Raw genomic sequence first — 17,593 nt, forward strand, 5'->3', positions numbered from 1 at the left:
TTTTCAATCGTACATATATATGTTTGAAAACATATATGCGATTGTCTGATAATTACCAATTAGTGAATGATCAGTTGCACTAATTTCTACAAACACAAGCTAGGAATGACCAAAAGCGAAAATGGGAGATTTATCAATTCAAGTGAGGTAAAACTATGAATGAAACCATTGAATTTATAGGGATTTCACTATATGATCCCATTTTGAACATAAATAAATGCAGTCAAACAAATGATTAATTACTTGAAAAATAAATTTAAATTTATTTGTGTTTTGACCAAAATTACGTTCATTCAATATAATAATAATAATTTTCTCAATTCCATAATTTACTAAAAAAGAATTATAATAATTAAAAATATTATTATATCACTTTGTTCAAATAATAGTTTACAAGTAAAACACATAAATATGGTCTAGATTAAGCTTTTCTATTAATATTTTTCCATTTTATTAATCTAATTTTAGCTTATAGTAAAAAAGAATTGTTTTCCTATCTTTAAATTTCCTATAGAAAATCCATACCATTTTTTGGTGGTGGTCGGGGTTCGAACCCCAGACCTTGCATATATTATGCATTGTTCCTACCAATGAGCTAAGTTCATGAGGACAAATTCATACCATTTATACAACTTGGAACAATTTTACCTTCAATAAATTAATTTTAAATTTTTTTATTGGTAAAAATGAAGAAAAAAAAATTAAGAGTTGTTTACAACTAAAAGTAATCATCATGTTATCCAAAATCAAAAAATAGGTGGTTAGACAATTAGGCAAAGAAGCGTCTCAAGCAAGGATTTAGGCTGGAGTTAAACGGGGGAGTTGATTATTCTTTCTGAAGGCCACTTTAATGTCCATATGAAATTGTCTAGAATATTTAGACGGGTGTTAAACATAAAGTATTGGATACATTAAAATTACAACATAATTTTGTTCTAATGAATACAAACATCATCACAAGTTCGTACATCTAAAAAAAATAACATCTGTCAAATACATATATCTGTCTGATACATATTTGAATACATAATAAATTATCTAAAACTAGTATAAAGCGTGTATATGATGGTAAATCATTCGGCTTCCTCCTAGTGATCATTGCCACGAGCGACCTGCTTATCTGAAATAAAATGAAGGGATTGGGGTGAGACTTGATGTCTCAGGGAGTTCCACCTAATACTAGGTTGTAGTAAATCTCGGGGAACCTATGATGCTATTTGTCTGTACATAAACCTAATTTTAGGATTTACTGTTCTGCATATCGTAGCGATCTGGGGAAGTCTAGGATTGCTAACTATATACTATCATAATTCTTGTCATATTGTCATATTTGTATCATGTTTTAATTATTATAAGTTAAAAGGTTAGCATGTGATAAACAATTTATCTGAGTTCATTTTTGTACATATATGAGTCATACTTAATCAGAAACTGGTCATATCATATACCCATGGTTAGTATCAAGTATTCTCTCTGAAACTGGTCTATTTTTATGTCTTATTTCTTTTCATCATGAGACATACATTTTTCTCGATGCACTGCTCATGACCAAACATTAGTGAGCTTAGTGTGTGAAATTTTTTGTCTGTAGTTTGAATGAATAAACTTTATACCAACTATAATCATAGACTTGAGAAAAATACTAGGGCCATTTATAGAGAATGGTGAAGAAAGGAAGGGCTTAAAGCATCTTTCATGGAAAAATAATGAAAGATTCAAGGAAATGGAATTGCTTTGTGAAGAAAGGGTTAGGTTGACAAGACTACTCATGTGTTGTAGCTGTCGGAGGAAACCGTATGAATTGCTTTGTGTCTATCTTCTCTCTCTCTCTCTCTCTCTCTCTCTATCTCTCTCTCTCTCTCTCTCTAACTCTTTACTTTTATCTTTGTGTTTTGTTTTCTGCTGCATTCAGAATCTGAGTCATAATCTGCAACATCAGATTCTGTCCGAATTGTGTTTATCACTTAGAAAAGGAAATCGTTGAAAAGGCTAACACAATTCAACCCCCTTTCTTGTGTGTTTTTCTCACCTATTGTTGGTATTAGAGCACAGTCTGTGCTCTGTCACTTAACCATGCCACATAAAAAGATCCAGTGAGAAAAACATGTTTTCCGTCAATGAAGCCTCCAATCCCAATGTCAACAGTACTTCTGCCACTGAGAAAAATAGTTATTCTGTTAAACCTCCATTTTTCAATGGAGATGCTACTCATTTCTCTCGGTTGAAGAGCAAAATGTATCCTTACTGAAGCCCCCACAATTACTTTATATGTTTTTGATGATGTTCTTTAACTTAGTTTATTGTTTTTAATAGTTTCCTTATGATTAGCATGTAAAAGCACCCAACATCTATGTGTCTTGGTCTAGGTTTCACTTGAGTCCTGTGAAAAAGTGTCATTGTTCATCTTTTAGCATAGTGAATCGACTCACCATACACTGAATCGATTCATCTAAGTCGCTGACTACAGATGAATCGATTCACAACATTTTGAATCGACTCATTTCTGTTTGAATCGTCTCATAAAACTCTCTGACTTTGTACTGAATCGATTCATCTAAAGGATGAATCGTATCATTCTTTATCCTGAGCTCACTTGAATCGATTCACTTGTACATTGAATCGTTTCATCCTTTATGCAATCTTAAGTTGTCTTTTGCTGTCTGAATCGATTCACTCATTTAGTGAATCGATTCACTAAGGTTTTTTTGTGCAAATTTCAGTCTTATCACCCCTCACTATATATAGTCTCCTCCTCACAACCCCAAAAGTATTGAATCATTTGCAACTATTCTCTCTAGGTCACAAAAACTCATTGTTCATACATTCTTCAAGATTAAACACTTTTTCTTAGAATCACTTTGTTCTTTGAGTCTCATTGATTCTCTAGGGTACTAGTAGGTATTGTAAGTTGGTTCTCTCAACAAGATTGGTTGGGCTAGGCTTCAAAGTGAAGTGAATAATCTCATTCCACCTCCAAAGGACTTGGGGGTCTTTCTAACCGTTCTTGAAGTGGAAGGGGAATCATTTACCGGACGTAGCATCGAAGGCTTGAGTGAAGACTTCGAAGGGGTGTATGGGTAATCAAGGATCCGAAGATTCAAAGAGCACCAAATTCAAGGGTTACTTGAAGTTTGGGGGAGTGTTTTACATAGGGGTTGAAGAATTAGGTTTTAATTTCAAGGAACTCTTGTAAACACACTGTATTCAACATTTGTTACATAGTGGATAACCTTGGTGAAGGTGTACTTCATCAAGAAGAGTAGAGGTAGCTCTAGCGAGAACGAGAAAGAGCAAACTACTATAAAAATATCGGCGTTATCTCTCTTTCCCTATCCTCTTTACTTTTTACTATTGCATGTGATTAATTGAATAATTGTTAGGATAACTGATAGTGTTGATCTAAGTTGTTTTTCATTGAAAAATAATCTAATTCATTGAATTAGGTTTCAAATAATTTGCTTAGATCAATTGATTGCAAAATCTATTCAATTCTTCAATTTCACATGTATTGTGTTTTGATTTAATAGCTTAGTAATTTTGTTCATATAAGTTTGGTTTGAAATTGTCTAAAGTTTTGTACATTGTTAAAGGTTTATTAATGTTTGATTGTATAATAAGATTTGTATTGTGAATCTCTCAATTCTAACATTAAATCTTATTGTACATATATTTGTCTTTTTGGTACATTGTTGTGATTGTTCGAGCACGAATCCAATAGTCGATTACGTTAAAATTGGTTTTTATTAAAACTTCGGAAAAACTTTTCAAGAAGCTATTCACCCCCCTCTAGCTTGGTAACTAATTAGCCATATAGACGAACAAGTGGTATCATAGAGCTTGGTCTCTTCTTACGGCTAACTACCGGAAGAGTTGATCCATGTGGCTAATAAGGAGCCCAAGGGGGCGTATAATAGAGCACCTATTTTCGAGGGAGAAAGTTACGACTATTGGAAAGAATGCACGAGCGTTCACATCCAATCGGTGGATATGGATGTGTGGGATGCTGTGGCCAACATGCGGTTTCAACCGCAAGTTTTTGCCGACGGTGTAGCACAAGATAAGTCAAAAGCCGATTGGAGTGATGATGACAAAAAGAAGGTCCAATACGATGCACATAATATTCTCATCTCCTATCTTGGTGTTAATAAGTATCATTCTGTATCTCATTGTAAAACCGCCAAATATATGTGGGATGCATTGGAAACACTTCACGAAGGAACCGATGAAGTTAAACAATAAAAAATTAGTACCTTTGTGCAACAATATGAGCTTTTCCGTATGGAAGATGGTGAAACCATCTCCTCCATGCAAATGAGATTTACTCATATTGTAAACAAGCTGCAAAACCTTGGTAAAACAATTTCAAACCATGATTGGACTAATAAAATTTTGAGATGTATGACAAAGGAATGGCAGCCCAAGGTTACCGCTATCAAGGAATCACAAAATCTCAATGTTCTTAGCATGATCACACTCTTTGGGAAGCTGAAGGAACATGAACGTGAGACCACTCTTTCAAATCTAGTGAGGAAGAGGGCATGTTGAAAGACAAGAAACCAGTTGTGTTTAAAGCCTCTTCGTCTAAGGCAAGTTCATCTATCATTAGTGAGGGTGACTCCGGAGGAGAATCACCAAATGAAGAAGACATGGTACTTTTTGTGAAACGTTTTAATCGTTACATTAAAAAGCATGGATTAAGACGTAGCGATAAAACCTCAAGAAGATCACAAGCAAAATGAGAGAATAGTAAAGAGGAAAATGGCTTAAGTTGCTTTGGACGTGGCAAGGTTGGTCATCTAAGAAGTGAATGTCCCGATTTGATCAAGTTTAAAGGAAAAGCAAGTTCATCCGATAAGTCAAAAGGAAGGAGGGCATACATAGCATGGGAAGATGATGAAGTATCATCCACAAAAAGAGACTCCGAAAATGATGAAATTGCTCAACTATCCTTCATGGGACAAAGGAAGAAATCAATTGAGGTTAGTGACCGGAACTCTAAATTTAATCCATCCTATTATGAGTTGCAAAATGTTCTAGTAGAAATGCATGAAGATGCCATGAATGCCTTTAAAACTATCGGAACCCAAAAGAGAACTATTCTCAAATTGGAAGCCGAAATTGAAAAGATAAGAAAAGATTTTGAAAACTTCAAAAACGAACATGCATCTCTAAAGAAAGAACTATTTGCAACTCCTCCTAAAGAGTCATCTACTATTGATGTTCCAAAACCCAAGGACATCATTACTTGTTTAAATTGTCCTAGACTACAATTAGAGATTGTTTCTTTAAAAAGTAAGATAGAACAAGTTTCAAGTGCCTCTATGAATTTTGCTAAACGATTTACAAAACCTTCAAGTTTCAAAAAGTCACATAAGAAAATGCTTAAAAACAAAAATCGAAAAAGCAAAATTCATGAGCACAAAATAAGGTGCAACTATTGTAGAGAAATTGGGCATACCACTTGTCATTGCCATGTTATGAAAACTTTAGTTCCAAAAGGCATTATGGTGTTGGTACCCAAATTGTCTACCTTTGTCACTAATCCCAAGGAACCAACTTGTGTTGGGGACCTAAATCTTACCTAAATCATTTGTAGGAATGCCTTGCAACCTCGCAAAGAAAGTGATATTTAGATAGCGGTTGCTCAAGGCACATGACGGGGGACACCTCAATGTTTATTGACTTAACGAGAAAGGAAAACGGGTTTGTCTCCTATGGCAATAGCAACGAAGGTAAGATCTTAGTTAAGGGTGTTGTGGGAAATCCCTCCACAACCACCATAAAAGACGTTATGTTAGTTGATGAGCTTAATCATATGATGTAGTATCTTTTTGTACGATCAAAAGTAAGTATTATATGTATCGCCTCCTCTGGGACTAGTGCGATATCATGGACCGTTCGACGCCAAATATCATCTTAATTTAAAAGAGTAGTTTGTTTTTTTGCTTAGAATCAAAGTAACTATGTTATGAAAATAAAATTGAGATTAATAAGGCGTGAAACTTGTTAGGATTAGAGTTCCTTGATCAAGCATCACACATAACCTAAAGATCATACATGAATTCTAGTTTTTCTTTGATATTATCACGTATCCCTCTTCAATATCATTCGTGTCCAAATAATATCGTGACTTTAATTGGATCGTTTAATCGTCGATGTCTCAAACTATTAAATCATTCAAGAGTCGTTCTTATCGTTTAATCGATGATTTATCAATCTATTAAATGATAAGAAAGCATTAAGTTTGGATAAAAGAAGTGATTATCTAAACATCAATTCCATGTCTAGAATTTATGTTTGGATAGAGGATTATTCTAAACCTGGATTCAAAAGTATTTTTCAATCACAATTAAATCAAACATAACAAATAAAGTGCAAGAATAATCTCAATATCAAATCAAATGCTAGAACCATATATTTAAAGATCTAAAGATTACATGTTTAGCTAAGATCAAGTACCTCTAACCTCAACAATGGAGATTTAGCTACTCATTGTCATGGAAGCCTTGCAAGAATGAATTGAAATGGAAAGATTCATTACAACTTTGTGATTTCTCAACAAATGAGGAAGAATTCACCTTCTATCACCCTCACTCTATCAAGAACTAGCCCTATCTCTCTCTCTGAAGCTAATACAAAATAAACTATGAGATTCTAAGATTCTAAAATGAAATGATCAAGTGGGCTTTTATAGATATTTTGATCTGCATCAACTCGCTTCGCGAGTTCCTTCATTCACCATGGCGAGTTGAGGTTCCATCACCAGTGGGTTTGTGCCACGTCATGTCTGGGAAGTTTAAGCCGCCCTAACTCGCCTCGCGAGTAAATGTACTCGCCATTGTGAGTTACTCGCCTTCCATTTGCCTTTGCGAGTTGAGGACACGTAGTTTCTGGTGCTCTCTGGAACTTGCTTGCCTTTCACTCGCCATTGCGAGTTCACTCGCCTCCTGCTCGCCTTTGCGTGTTGAGTGCGAGTAGTTTCTGGACTTTCGGTCTCTTGCTCGCCTCTGACTCGCCTTTGGTCATCTTTTACTCGCCATGGCGAGTTCACTTTTGCACTTCTTCTTTATTTTTCTTCTTTTCTTAGTGTCTTGAGCTCAATTCCTGCATAAATGGGTGAAGTAAGATAGATAAAGCATAAAAGGGCAACAATCACTTATCTCTCGGCTTTTCCTTAAGTAACCTGCAAAACAAGTAACAAAAGTGCCTTAAATATTCATTTGTGATACAACTTTCTAGCACTTATCAAACTCTCCCTAACTTAACTCTTTGTTTGTCGTCAAACAAAAGATTGACAACCAAACAAGTTAATAGAACAAGACACAGGTACAAAAGGTTTGAAAACTTTTTCAGATGAATGATTCAAAGTGAATGCGCGGGCAAGTCTAAAGTTTCCAATTAATCTAGAATTCTACCTCAAATATGAAATGAGTCCTAAGCACAAAGTTCATGTCAAATAGTTCAAGTCAATAGCACACTTATTCATGAACCACACCTAACACACTTCTTTGTATGTCGATAAACAGTTGAAATTAAATGAGTGAGGGTTATGAACACACATCCGGCAATCAAGTTAACATCCAAGTCAAGTTATGTGTCCATCCAAATATCGTTTGAAAAGGTACAAAAGCATGGATCAAAAGGTCTTTTAAGGGTTATAACTTGGCTCGGCTACAAAAGAAAGGACATTTGTGGGTCAATTGAATTCAAATGGCCAAGCATAAGGGACCATTCCTTCTATTCACATTCAAAAGATAAATTAACAAGAATCCCCTTTATTCTAAACAAACCCTTGGTGTTTAAACATGAATTTACCTTGATCTTGACAACTTATTCTATTTTTGGATTTTTCTTTCTTTTTCTCTTTTTCTCTTTTTCTTTTTCTTTATCATGTACACATTTCTTTTCTTTTCTTTTTCTTTTTGTATTTACATCAATGTTGTCATGGATCACAAATAAGAAAAATCACCAATTTACTTGACATTTGACTTAACCACCCTTTTCTCCCCAACTTGAATCAAAATATACCCTATTTGAATGTTCGCCTATTCTATGGCAAAGGGACAATTAAACATGAAGGTTTAGGGTTCAACAATTAAAAACATATCAGAGTCCTATAGTGTGTCCATAAATGAACTGGGTTTTAAAAAAAAATTAAAGGCAAATTCATCAAGCATTGTGCTTATGAATTGACAGTTCATAATTGAGGACTCTGATTCATTTGGCTCAAGTGGGCTAGCAATTACACGCTCTTCTAACAGGGTAGGCTATATATATGGTCAAGTAGTTTGCACTCAATAACAAAAATGTGCCTTGATCCTTTCCATGCCTTTACACAATTCAAACAATTATTGGATTTAACATAAAGCGACCGAGTTAAGCAATGAATGCCGATCTCCTTGCATATAGTACAAATACATTTGAGGTTTTCTCACTTTTTGGCTAGAACTAAGTGGTTCACAAACAAATACATTATTGCAGAGAACTAAATGAAATGAAATTTGCGCAAAGTACTCGTTTCATATTCAAGTAAAAACCTAGAAAAACTAGAAACTTGTACCTTGGCTTTGCGCTTTATCATAACTATATATCATTATCAATCATCTGAGACTTGCTCATTCTTTGGCTATCATTCAAGCACTTTGAAATTTGAAGCTTTGAGCGTTTTTCTTTGAAAATAAAGCAAGAGTAGCAACAAAAGAATATTCCGCAATTTCAAAATAACTCAAAATAATTCAGACATTGAAGTTTTAACTCGAAATGGAAGTACTTGAACATTTGTTTAACAACACAATACAACATTTGAACAATACGAACATCACACAATTTAATTAAACATTTCAATATATCACAATCAACCGATACACAATACGGAACAAAAAGTACTTAATTAATTGTTTAGAACAAAGTACCATAATAATTAAACAAAGTACGAGTCTTAAGTGCCAAAATAAGAACAACAGAAGCCAATTAGTGCTCAACTGAAACACATAAGCAAAATAAAGCAAATAAGAGATGAAGGAGAAGGAAAGAATTGACTGAAAGCTTATAAAATGTCACTCAATGAACAGTGAGCATTTAAGTCATTCTTTTCCTCCTCAGCCCTGGTCCTACATGTCATCATCTTCGGATCTGGCAGTCGCACTTTGGACTCTGTCGGGATCATCTCGCTCCATGTCTTCCTTATTGCCATCACCACCATCATCTTGAACCTCTTCTTCATTACCTGCATAAAAACCACCCCCTCCATAAGGATTTGACCTGTCCTCAGGCCAAGCTACATACTCCTGAAAAGCTGGAGGAGCCATGAACTGTGCCATAACATCTGGAGGGTATCCGGCGTGCTGCTGCATCAGGTACTGAGATTGCTAAAAGTATGTATTAGCTCGGGGATGATTTGGGGAGTCTCATATTGGTATCCTTGATGAGACCCATGATTAGACCGAGGAAAGAGAGGCGGGTTACTTTCTCGCCCTTTCCTTGAAGGGTGACCAACCGGAGATCCCATGCAATTGTGCGGGTGATATCCACCTTGATTCCCTTGAGGATATAGTAGATTAAAGGGCAGACCTCCACAGTGCAGTCAGAAAGATGGCTATTAGGCATGACATTGTATAGAATGAACTTTTGGATAATCTTGGCAGGATTGGTCATGAAGTATTGGGTTCGGTGCTCTCTCCCAGCCTCACTAATGTCATAGTTGCAGCCCTCTAACAAAAGGAACCTTTTGATCTCTTCATGTGGGGCAGTAAGGGTAAAGTAACCGGTGTTTTGTTTGTAATGAAAATCATCCATGTCACTCTCATTCTCCAAAGGAAAGGGGTTGCCAAGGTAGGTGTTAATGGCTTCTCGATCAAACCGAATTTTTCGACCCCTCACAAAGGTTTCATAAGTAAAAGTGTCAGTGTGGGGGATTTCTTGAAGAGCATTGGCGTAAAACTCACGCACCATCTCTGCATTGAGGTTGGTCTCAGGTTGGAGGAGTCAAGTCCACCCTTGGTCGAGTAAGAGTTTGGCAATTTCATTATAGGGTCCCTCGGGGATGATTTGGAAAACTCTCTCAGGCCACATAGATTGTTGGAGGTACTTATTGTGATGGTAACGAGATTTGAACCTTACTTCATCATAGGGTTGGTTTCTGGGGTTTTGGGATGAAGTGGCCTCACCTTTCTGACGTTTACCGGTGTTTGTTGGTTTCTTAGGGGCCATACCTGCAAAACAACCAGGAATTCCATACATAAGACAATATAACAGTTAAACAACAGTATGGGATGAAAAAAAAATTCACTTTAGGTTCAGACATTAGGCTCAAACAGAAAAATTAATTCAGGTACTAATGCAACTCGCCTCGCGAGCATTTTACTCACAATGGCGGGTTGATGAAATTTTTCTGGGTTTCATATGATCACTCGCCTCGGCGAGTGATGAATGTGGCCGAGGCGAGTTGCCCATAAATTTGCAAAATCAATTCTTTTTCAACTTTCTTCCAGATTTATAATTTCCTACCCCTAAACATGACTATTGCTACCCTTATGATGACATAGATGAACTAAATCATGCTTTTGACAAAAATTTGAATTTGTTCCACAAAACCCATTTTTATTTGAAATCTATACAAAAGGGTTGGCAAAAGATGTGGATTGGAATGAACATGACCACTAATTTATGCATGATTCTGTTTCATCTAAGTCATTTGGATATCAATTATACAAAACAAGAGTTATCATTATACTATCTACTATCCAAGGTTTTGTTTATGCAATTTTGAATTTGAGTTAAGAAGTAAAACAAACCTGAATTGAAAGAAATGCAAGTGCAGAAATGATATGAGAAATGAAGTTTGACTTGATTTTGACTTGGTTGAAGATTATGTGACTTAGGGTTTGTGTTTGTGTTGAAGAGATAAGTTTTATGATTTTTGGATGAGAGAGGAATGAAAAACGAAAATGGGAAGATAATGGGTAGTTAGGTGAGTAATGGGGGGGAGTTAATGTGAATTAGTAGCCTTGGAATCTGAAACTGTCAGAACTACTATAACTCGCCTCGCGAACAATTTACTCGCAATGGCGAGTGAAATGGTAGTCAACGCAGTCAAAGGCCAGTTTACTCGCAATGACGGGTGGGTTTACTCACCTCGCGAGTGATGACAATTCAGATTTTTGCTTTCTTTCTGACTTCTGTTTTGGATGTTTTGGGTATGCACCATGACTCCTACACCTAGTATGAATTAAAACAGTAAATATAGTTACAAAATTGGGGTGCCTCCCAACAAGCGCTTGTTTAACGTCGTTAGCTCGACGCCTTTTTCGTTAGGGCGGCCAAAATGAAACAGACAACACATCATGTTTTGTAATCCTGCGCGTTGGGAGGAATTCCATGAATTTGAAGTATAGTTGATGTGGATTCCATATCCTCCCTAACCTTGGTTTATTGAACAAGGCGCATATTTCGTCTATGACCCGATCAATCTTTGTTTCGCTCACTTTCTTCCCCTTTTGTTCACTTGATTCTTCATTGCTAAGTACCTGTTCCTGTTTCTTTGTAACCATCATCACTTCTCCATTATCAACAGTTTTGGGCTCTTCAACATATGACCTTTCTTGAAGAAGTTCTATTGGATGTGGTGGCTCTAATTCTTCCATTATTTTCATTGTGCTACATCCTTCTAATATTATATCTTCCTCAATTTCATCAACACCTTTGTCAACAACCTCTCCGACTTTCTGATACGTACTTGAATTGTTTTCTTATTCTCTGTGAGTGGATTGAGTGTTGGCCTGAATATCCATGATTTGTGCTTGCACTATCTCCATCTGAAATGATAAATTCTTCAATCTCTGATTGGTATCTTGCATGTTTATCATGGATTGTTGCATGAACATATTCAAAGTGTTTTCCACATTGGTTAACCGTTCATCTTCAGAAGGATATTGTTCATACTGTTGATATGGTTCATACTCAAATAGAGTGTAGAAGTTGAAACAACCATGATCAGCCATGATCTCTTTTATGTGGAGAATCTGAAACGGATATAACTAACAAGAAATTTTTCTTTATATACCAAAGAGGGGTTAGTGCAAACAACTATACAATAAAGAAAAATATTTACAGATTATGTACAGATGCTTAAAATGATAAATCAGTCGCGATGTCTATGATATCTAAACGCCAGTCCCCGACAACGATACCATTTAGATGTTGTATTTTTTTGTACGATCAAAAGTAAGTATTATATGTATCGCCTCCTCTGGGACTAGTGCGATATCATGGACCGTTCGACACCAAATATCATCTTAACTTAAAAGAGTAGTTTGTTTTTTTGCTTAGAATCAAAGTAACTATGTTATGAAAATAAAATTGAGATTAATAAGGCGTGAAACTTGTTAGGATTAGAGTTCCTTGATCAAGCATCACACATAACCTAAAGATCATACATGAATTCTAGTTTTTCTTTGATATTATCACGTATCCCTCTTCAATATCATTCGTGTCCAAATAATATCGTGACTTTAATTGGATCGTTTAATCGTCGATGTCTCAAACTATTAAATGATTCAAGAGTCGTTCTTATCGTTTAATCGATGATTTATCAATCTATTAAATGATAAGAAAGCATTAAGTTTGGATACAAGAAGTGATTATCTAAACATCAATTCCATGTCTAGAATTTATGTTTGGATAGAGGATTATTCTAAACCTAGATTCAAAAGTATTTTTCAATCACAATTAAATCAAACATAACCAATAAAGTGCAAGAATAATCTCAATATCAAATGAAATGCTAGAACCATATATTTAAAGATCTAAATATTACATGTTTAGCTAAGATCAAGTACCTCTAAGATCATGCCTATGCGAGTTGAGGGCGTGTAATTTATGGTGCTCTCTGGAACTTGCTCGCCTTTGAAGCTCGTCTTTCATTAGCCATTGCGAGTTCACTCACCTCCTGCTCGCCTTTGTGTGTTGAGTGCGAGTAGTTTCTGGACTTTCCGTCTCTTGCTTGCCTCTGACTCGCCTTTGGTCATCTTTTACTCTCCATGGCGAGTTCACTTTTGCACTTCTTCTTTATTTTACTTCTTTGCTTAGTGTCTTGAGCTCAATTCCTGCATAAATGGGTGAAGTAAGATAGATAAAGCGAAAAAGGGTAATAATCACTTGTTACATAGTGGATGAAGAATTAGGTTTTAATTTCAAGGAACTCCTGTAAACACATTGTACTCTACATTTGTTACATAGTGGATGACCTTGGTGAAGGTGTACTTCATCAAGAAGAGTAGAGGTAGCTCTTGCGAGAACGAGAAATAGCGAACTACTATAAAAATATCGGTGTTATCTCTCTTTCCCTATCCTCTTTACTTTTTACTATTGCATGTGATTAATTGAATAATTGTTAGGATAATTGATAGTGTTGATCTAAGTTGTTTTTCATTGAAAAATAATCTAATTCATTGAATTAGGTTTCAAATAATTTGCTTAGATCAATTGATTCCAAAATCTATTCAATTCTTCAATTTCACATGTATTGTGTTTTGATTTGATAGCTTAGTAATTTTGTTCATATAAGTTTGGTTTGAAATTGTCTAAAGTTTTATACATTGTTAAAGGTTTATTAATGTTTGATTGTATAATAAGATTTGTATCGTGAATCTCTCAATTCTGAGATTAAATCTTATTGTACATATATTTTTCTTTTTGGTACATTGTTGCGATTGTTCGAGCACGAATCCAATAGTCGATTACGTTAAAATTGGTTTTTGTTAAAACTCCGCAAAAACTTTTCAAGAAGCTATTCACCCCCCTCTAGCTTGGTAACTAATTAGCCATATAGACGAACAAGTGGTATCTTAGAGCTAGGTCTCTTCTTACGGCTAACTACCGGAAGAGTTGATCCATATGGCTAATAAGGAGCCCAAGGGTGCGTATAATAGAGCACCTATTTTTGAGGGAGAAAATTACGACTATTGGAAAGAATGCATGAGCATTCACATCCAATCGGTGGATATGGATGTGTGGGATGTCGTGGCCAACAGGCGGTTTCAACCGCAAGTTTTTGTCGACGGTGTAACACAAGATAAGTCAAAAGCCGATTGGAGCGATGATGACAAAAAAAGGTCCGATACGATGACCATAATATTCTCATCTCCTCTCTTGGTGTTAATAAGTATCATTCTGTATCTCCTTGTAAGACCGCCAAATATATGTGGGATGCATTGGAAACACTTCACGAAGGAACCGATGAAGTTAAACAATAAAAAATTAATACCCTTGTGCAACAATATGAGCTTTTCCGTATGGAAGTTGGTGAAACCATCTCCTCCACGCAAATGATAGTTACTCATATTGTAAACAAGCTGCAAAACATTCGTAAAATAATTTCAAACCAAGATTGGACTAATAAAATTTTGAGATGTATGACAAAGGAATGGCAGCCCAAGGTTACCACTATCATGGAATCGCAAAATTTCAATGTTCTTAGCATGATCACACTCTTTGGGAAGCTTAAGGAACATGAATGTGAGACCACTCGGTTCAAATCTAGTGAGGAAGAGGGCAAGTTGAAAGACAAGAAACCGGTTGTGTTTAAAGCCTCTTCGTCCAAGGCAAGTTCATCTATCATTAGTTAGGGTGACTCCGGAGGAGAATCACCAAATGAAGAAGACATGGTACTTTTTGTGAAACGTTTTAATCGTTAAATTAAAAAGCATGGATTAAGACGTAGCGATAAAATCTTTAGAAGATCACAAGCAAAAGGAGAGAATAGTAAAGAGGAAAATGGCTTAAGTTGCTTTGGACGTGGCAAGGTTGGTCATCTAAGAAGTGAATGTCCCAATTTGATCAAGTCTAAAGGAAAAGCAAGTTCATCCGATAAGTCAAAAGGAAGGAGGGCATACATAGCATGGGAAGATGATGAAGTATCATCCACAAAAAGAGACTCCGAAAATTATGAAATTGCTCAACTATGCTTCATGCGACAAAGGAAGAAATCAATTGAGGTTAGTGACCGGAACTCTAAATTTAATCCATCCTATGATGAGTTGCAAAATGTTCTAGTAGAAATGCATGAAGATGCCATGAATGCCTTTAAAACTATCGGAACCCAAAAGAGAACTATTCTCAAATTGGAAGCCGAAATTAAAAAGATAAGAAAAGATTTTGAAAACTTCAAAAATGAACATGCATCTCTAAAGAAAGAACTATATGCAACTCCTCCTAAAGAGTCACCTACTATTGATGTTCCAAACCCCAAGGACATCATTACTTGTTTAAATTGTCCTAGACTACAATTAGAGATTGTTTTTTTTAAAAAGTAAGATAGAACAAGTTTCAAGTGCCTCTATGAATTTTGCTAAAGGATTTACAAAACCTTCAAGGTGCAACTATTGTAGAGAAATTGGGCATACCACTTGTCATTGCCATGTTATGAAAACTTTAGTTCCAAAAGGCATTATGGTGTTGGTACCCAAATTGTCTACATTTGTCACTAATCCCAAGGACCCAACTTGTGTTGGGGACCTAAATCTTACCTAAATCATTTGTAGGAATGCCTTGCAACCTTGCAAAGAAAGTGATATTTAGATAGAGGTTGCTCAAGGCACATGACGGGGGACACCTCAATGTTTATTGACTTTACGAGAAAGGAAAAAGGGTTTGTCTCCTATGGCGATAACAACCAAGGTAAGATCTTAGGTAAGGGTGTTGTCGGAAATCCCTCCACAACCACCATAAAAGATGTTATGTTAGTTGATGAGCTTAAGCATAACCTTCTTAGCATCAGTCAGTTTTGCGACAATGGGGTTACAATTACTTTCAATACTCAATGTTGCATAATTCAATACAATGATGACAAGAATGTTATGTTTAAGGGTTTGCGCGTTGATAATGTATATGTTCTTGATTTACATGATGTATCATCAAATGGTGCTAAGTGTATCATAGTCAAAAATGAAGATTCTTGGTTATGGCATAGACGCCTTAGTCATGTCCACTTTGATTTGCTAAACAAAATTGTGTCCAAAGATCTAGTTGTTGACTTACCTAAAATAAAATTTGTAAAGGAAAAATTATGTGATGCTTGTCATAAGGGGAAGCAAACTAGAGTGTCTTTTAAATCCAAAAATATTGTTTCTACTTAAAAACCTCTAGAGCTTCTCCACCATGATCTTTTTGGCCCTTCAAGGACAAGAAATCTTGGTGGCAACTATTACGGGTTTGTTATCGTTGATGACTTCTCTAGTTTATTTCTCTAGTCATCCTGTTGATTTACATGAGACTGTATGGACTCGAAAGAGTCATTATTGCTTGTTGTCGTTGTTGCAAGGAGTTGATGGTATGCGATCTGATTTCGTGTTGACGAGCGATTCATTCACCAAACTTTAGACCCGCTTAATAGAATTGTTTAGGATTAGATCCACTTTGTGGATCTTTTTTGATGTTTTGCCCGTTAGGGTTGTTGACTGGGTCAGTTGTTATGTCCCCCCCAGTTTTCATGTAATTTTTCCCTTTTTTTAATAATATATACGAGCAATTGACAACAGATTAGAGTAGGGTACCAACTTTGTTGAACACTATTCTTTTTGATGTCATTTTACTCTTGGCTTATAAAAAAAAGTTTGTGCTTGGCACTTTCATGGTTTTTAAAAGCTTGCGTCGATGTTGGTTGTGATTAAGAATATATTTATTTTAAGGCTTAATTGCATGTTTGGTCCCTTATGTTTATTTTAAATTTCAACTTGGTCCCTTATGTTTTAAAAGTTTCAAGTTGGTCCTTTATGTTTAAAAGTTTCAAGTTGGTTTAAAATGTTACTCACATTGGATAAATTTAGTCTCTTCCGTCACATGACCGTTTAAATATTCGGGTTGACAATATGGATGATGAAATTTAACTTCTTAAAAAAATCAGCTTTAAAACATTTTTAATTTATTTTTTGTTTTATTAAACTCAATATCATGTCGTGAAGAGACTAACTCATTCCAATGTGAGTAACGTTTTACACCAACTTCAAACCTTTAAAACGTAAGGGACTAACTTGAAACTTTTAAAACATAAGGGACCAAACTAAAATAAACATACGGGATCAAACATGCAATTAAGCCTTATCAGATATCTAGAGGCAAATTGCAGAAGGTAAATGGCAGAAGTTATTTGTTAATCGAGTTCGGTGCAAGGTCACTTATATCTAGAGGTATCCAAGTCTGAAAGAAAATCTACTATAATAGTATTAGTTAGAAATCCTACGTAAACAACCTTAGGTTTACTTGCCTTCGCACTTAATCATTATACTACAAGAAAATTGCCATTTAGCTTCCGAAATTTTAGCTTCACACCATTTTGGATGCTAATATTACGTGTTTAGTGTCCAAAAATTCTGATGCAAAAGCATTTTTTTCAATTCATTTTTTTTATGCAATTTAGCATCAGATTTTTGGACTCTATAATATATATATTGTTGACGCTAATATTTTTAAAATTTTATTTTCAATTTAGCGTCCATATATACTGATTCTACCCATGATATTTCTATCCAAAACACACCTAGATATGAGACCCCTCTCACTTCCTCGCAATCACACACCAGTGATTACAACAAAACAA

General features: G+C 35.5%; 1 pseudogene; it reads right to left on the reverse strand.

Annotated features, from left to right (window-relative positions):
* Positions 1-11,309: 11,309 nt before the first annotated feature.
* Positions 11,310-11,999, reverse strand: LOC146914150 (uncharacterized; annotated as a pseudogene).
* Between the last annotated feature and the right edge of the window lie 5,594 nt (positions 12,000-17,593).

The sequence above is a fragment of the Medicago sativa genome, chromosome 6 (assembly GCF_051527215.1).
Source record: "Medicago sativa cultivar Bolivia chromosome 6, Bolivia_mono, whole genome shotgun sequence".
In the NCBI taxonomy this organism is placed as follows: Eukaryota; Viridiplantae; Streptophyta; class Magnoliopsida; order Fabales; family Fabaceae; genus Medicago; species Medicago sativa.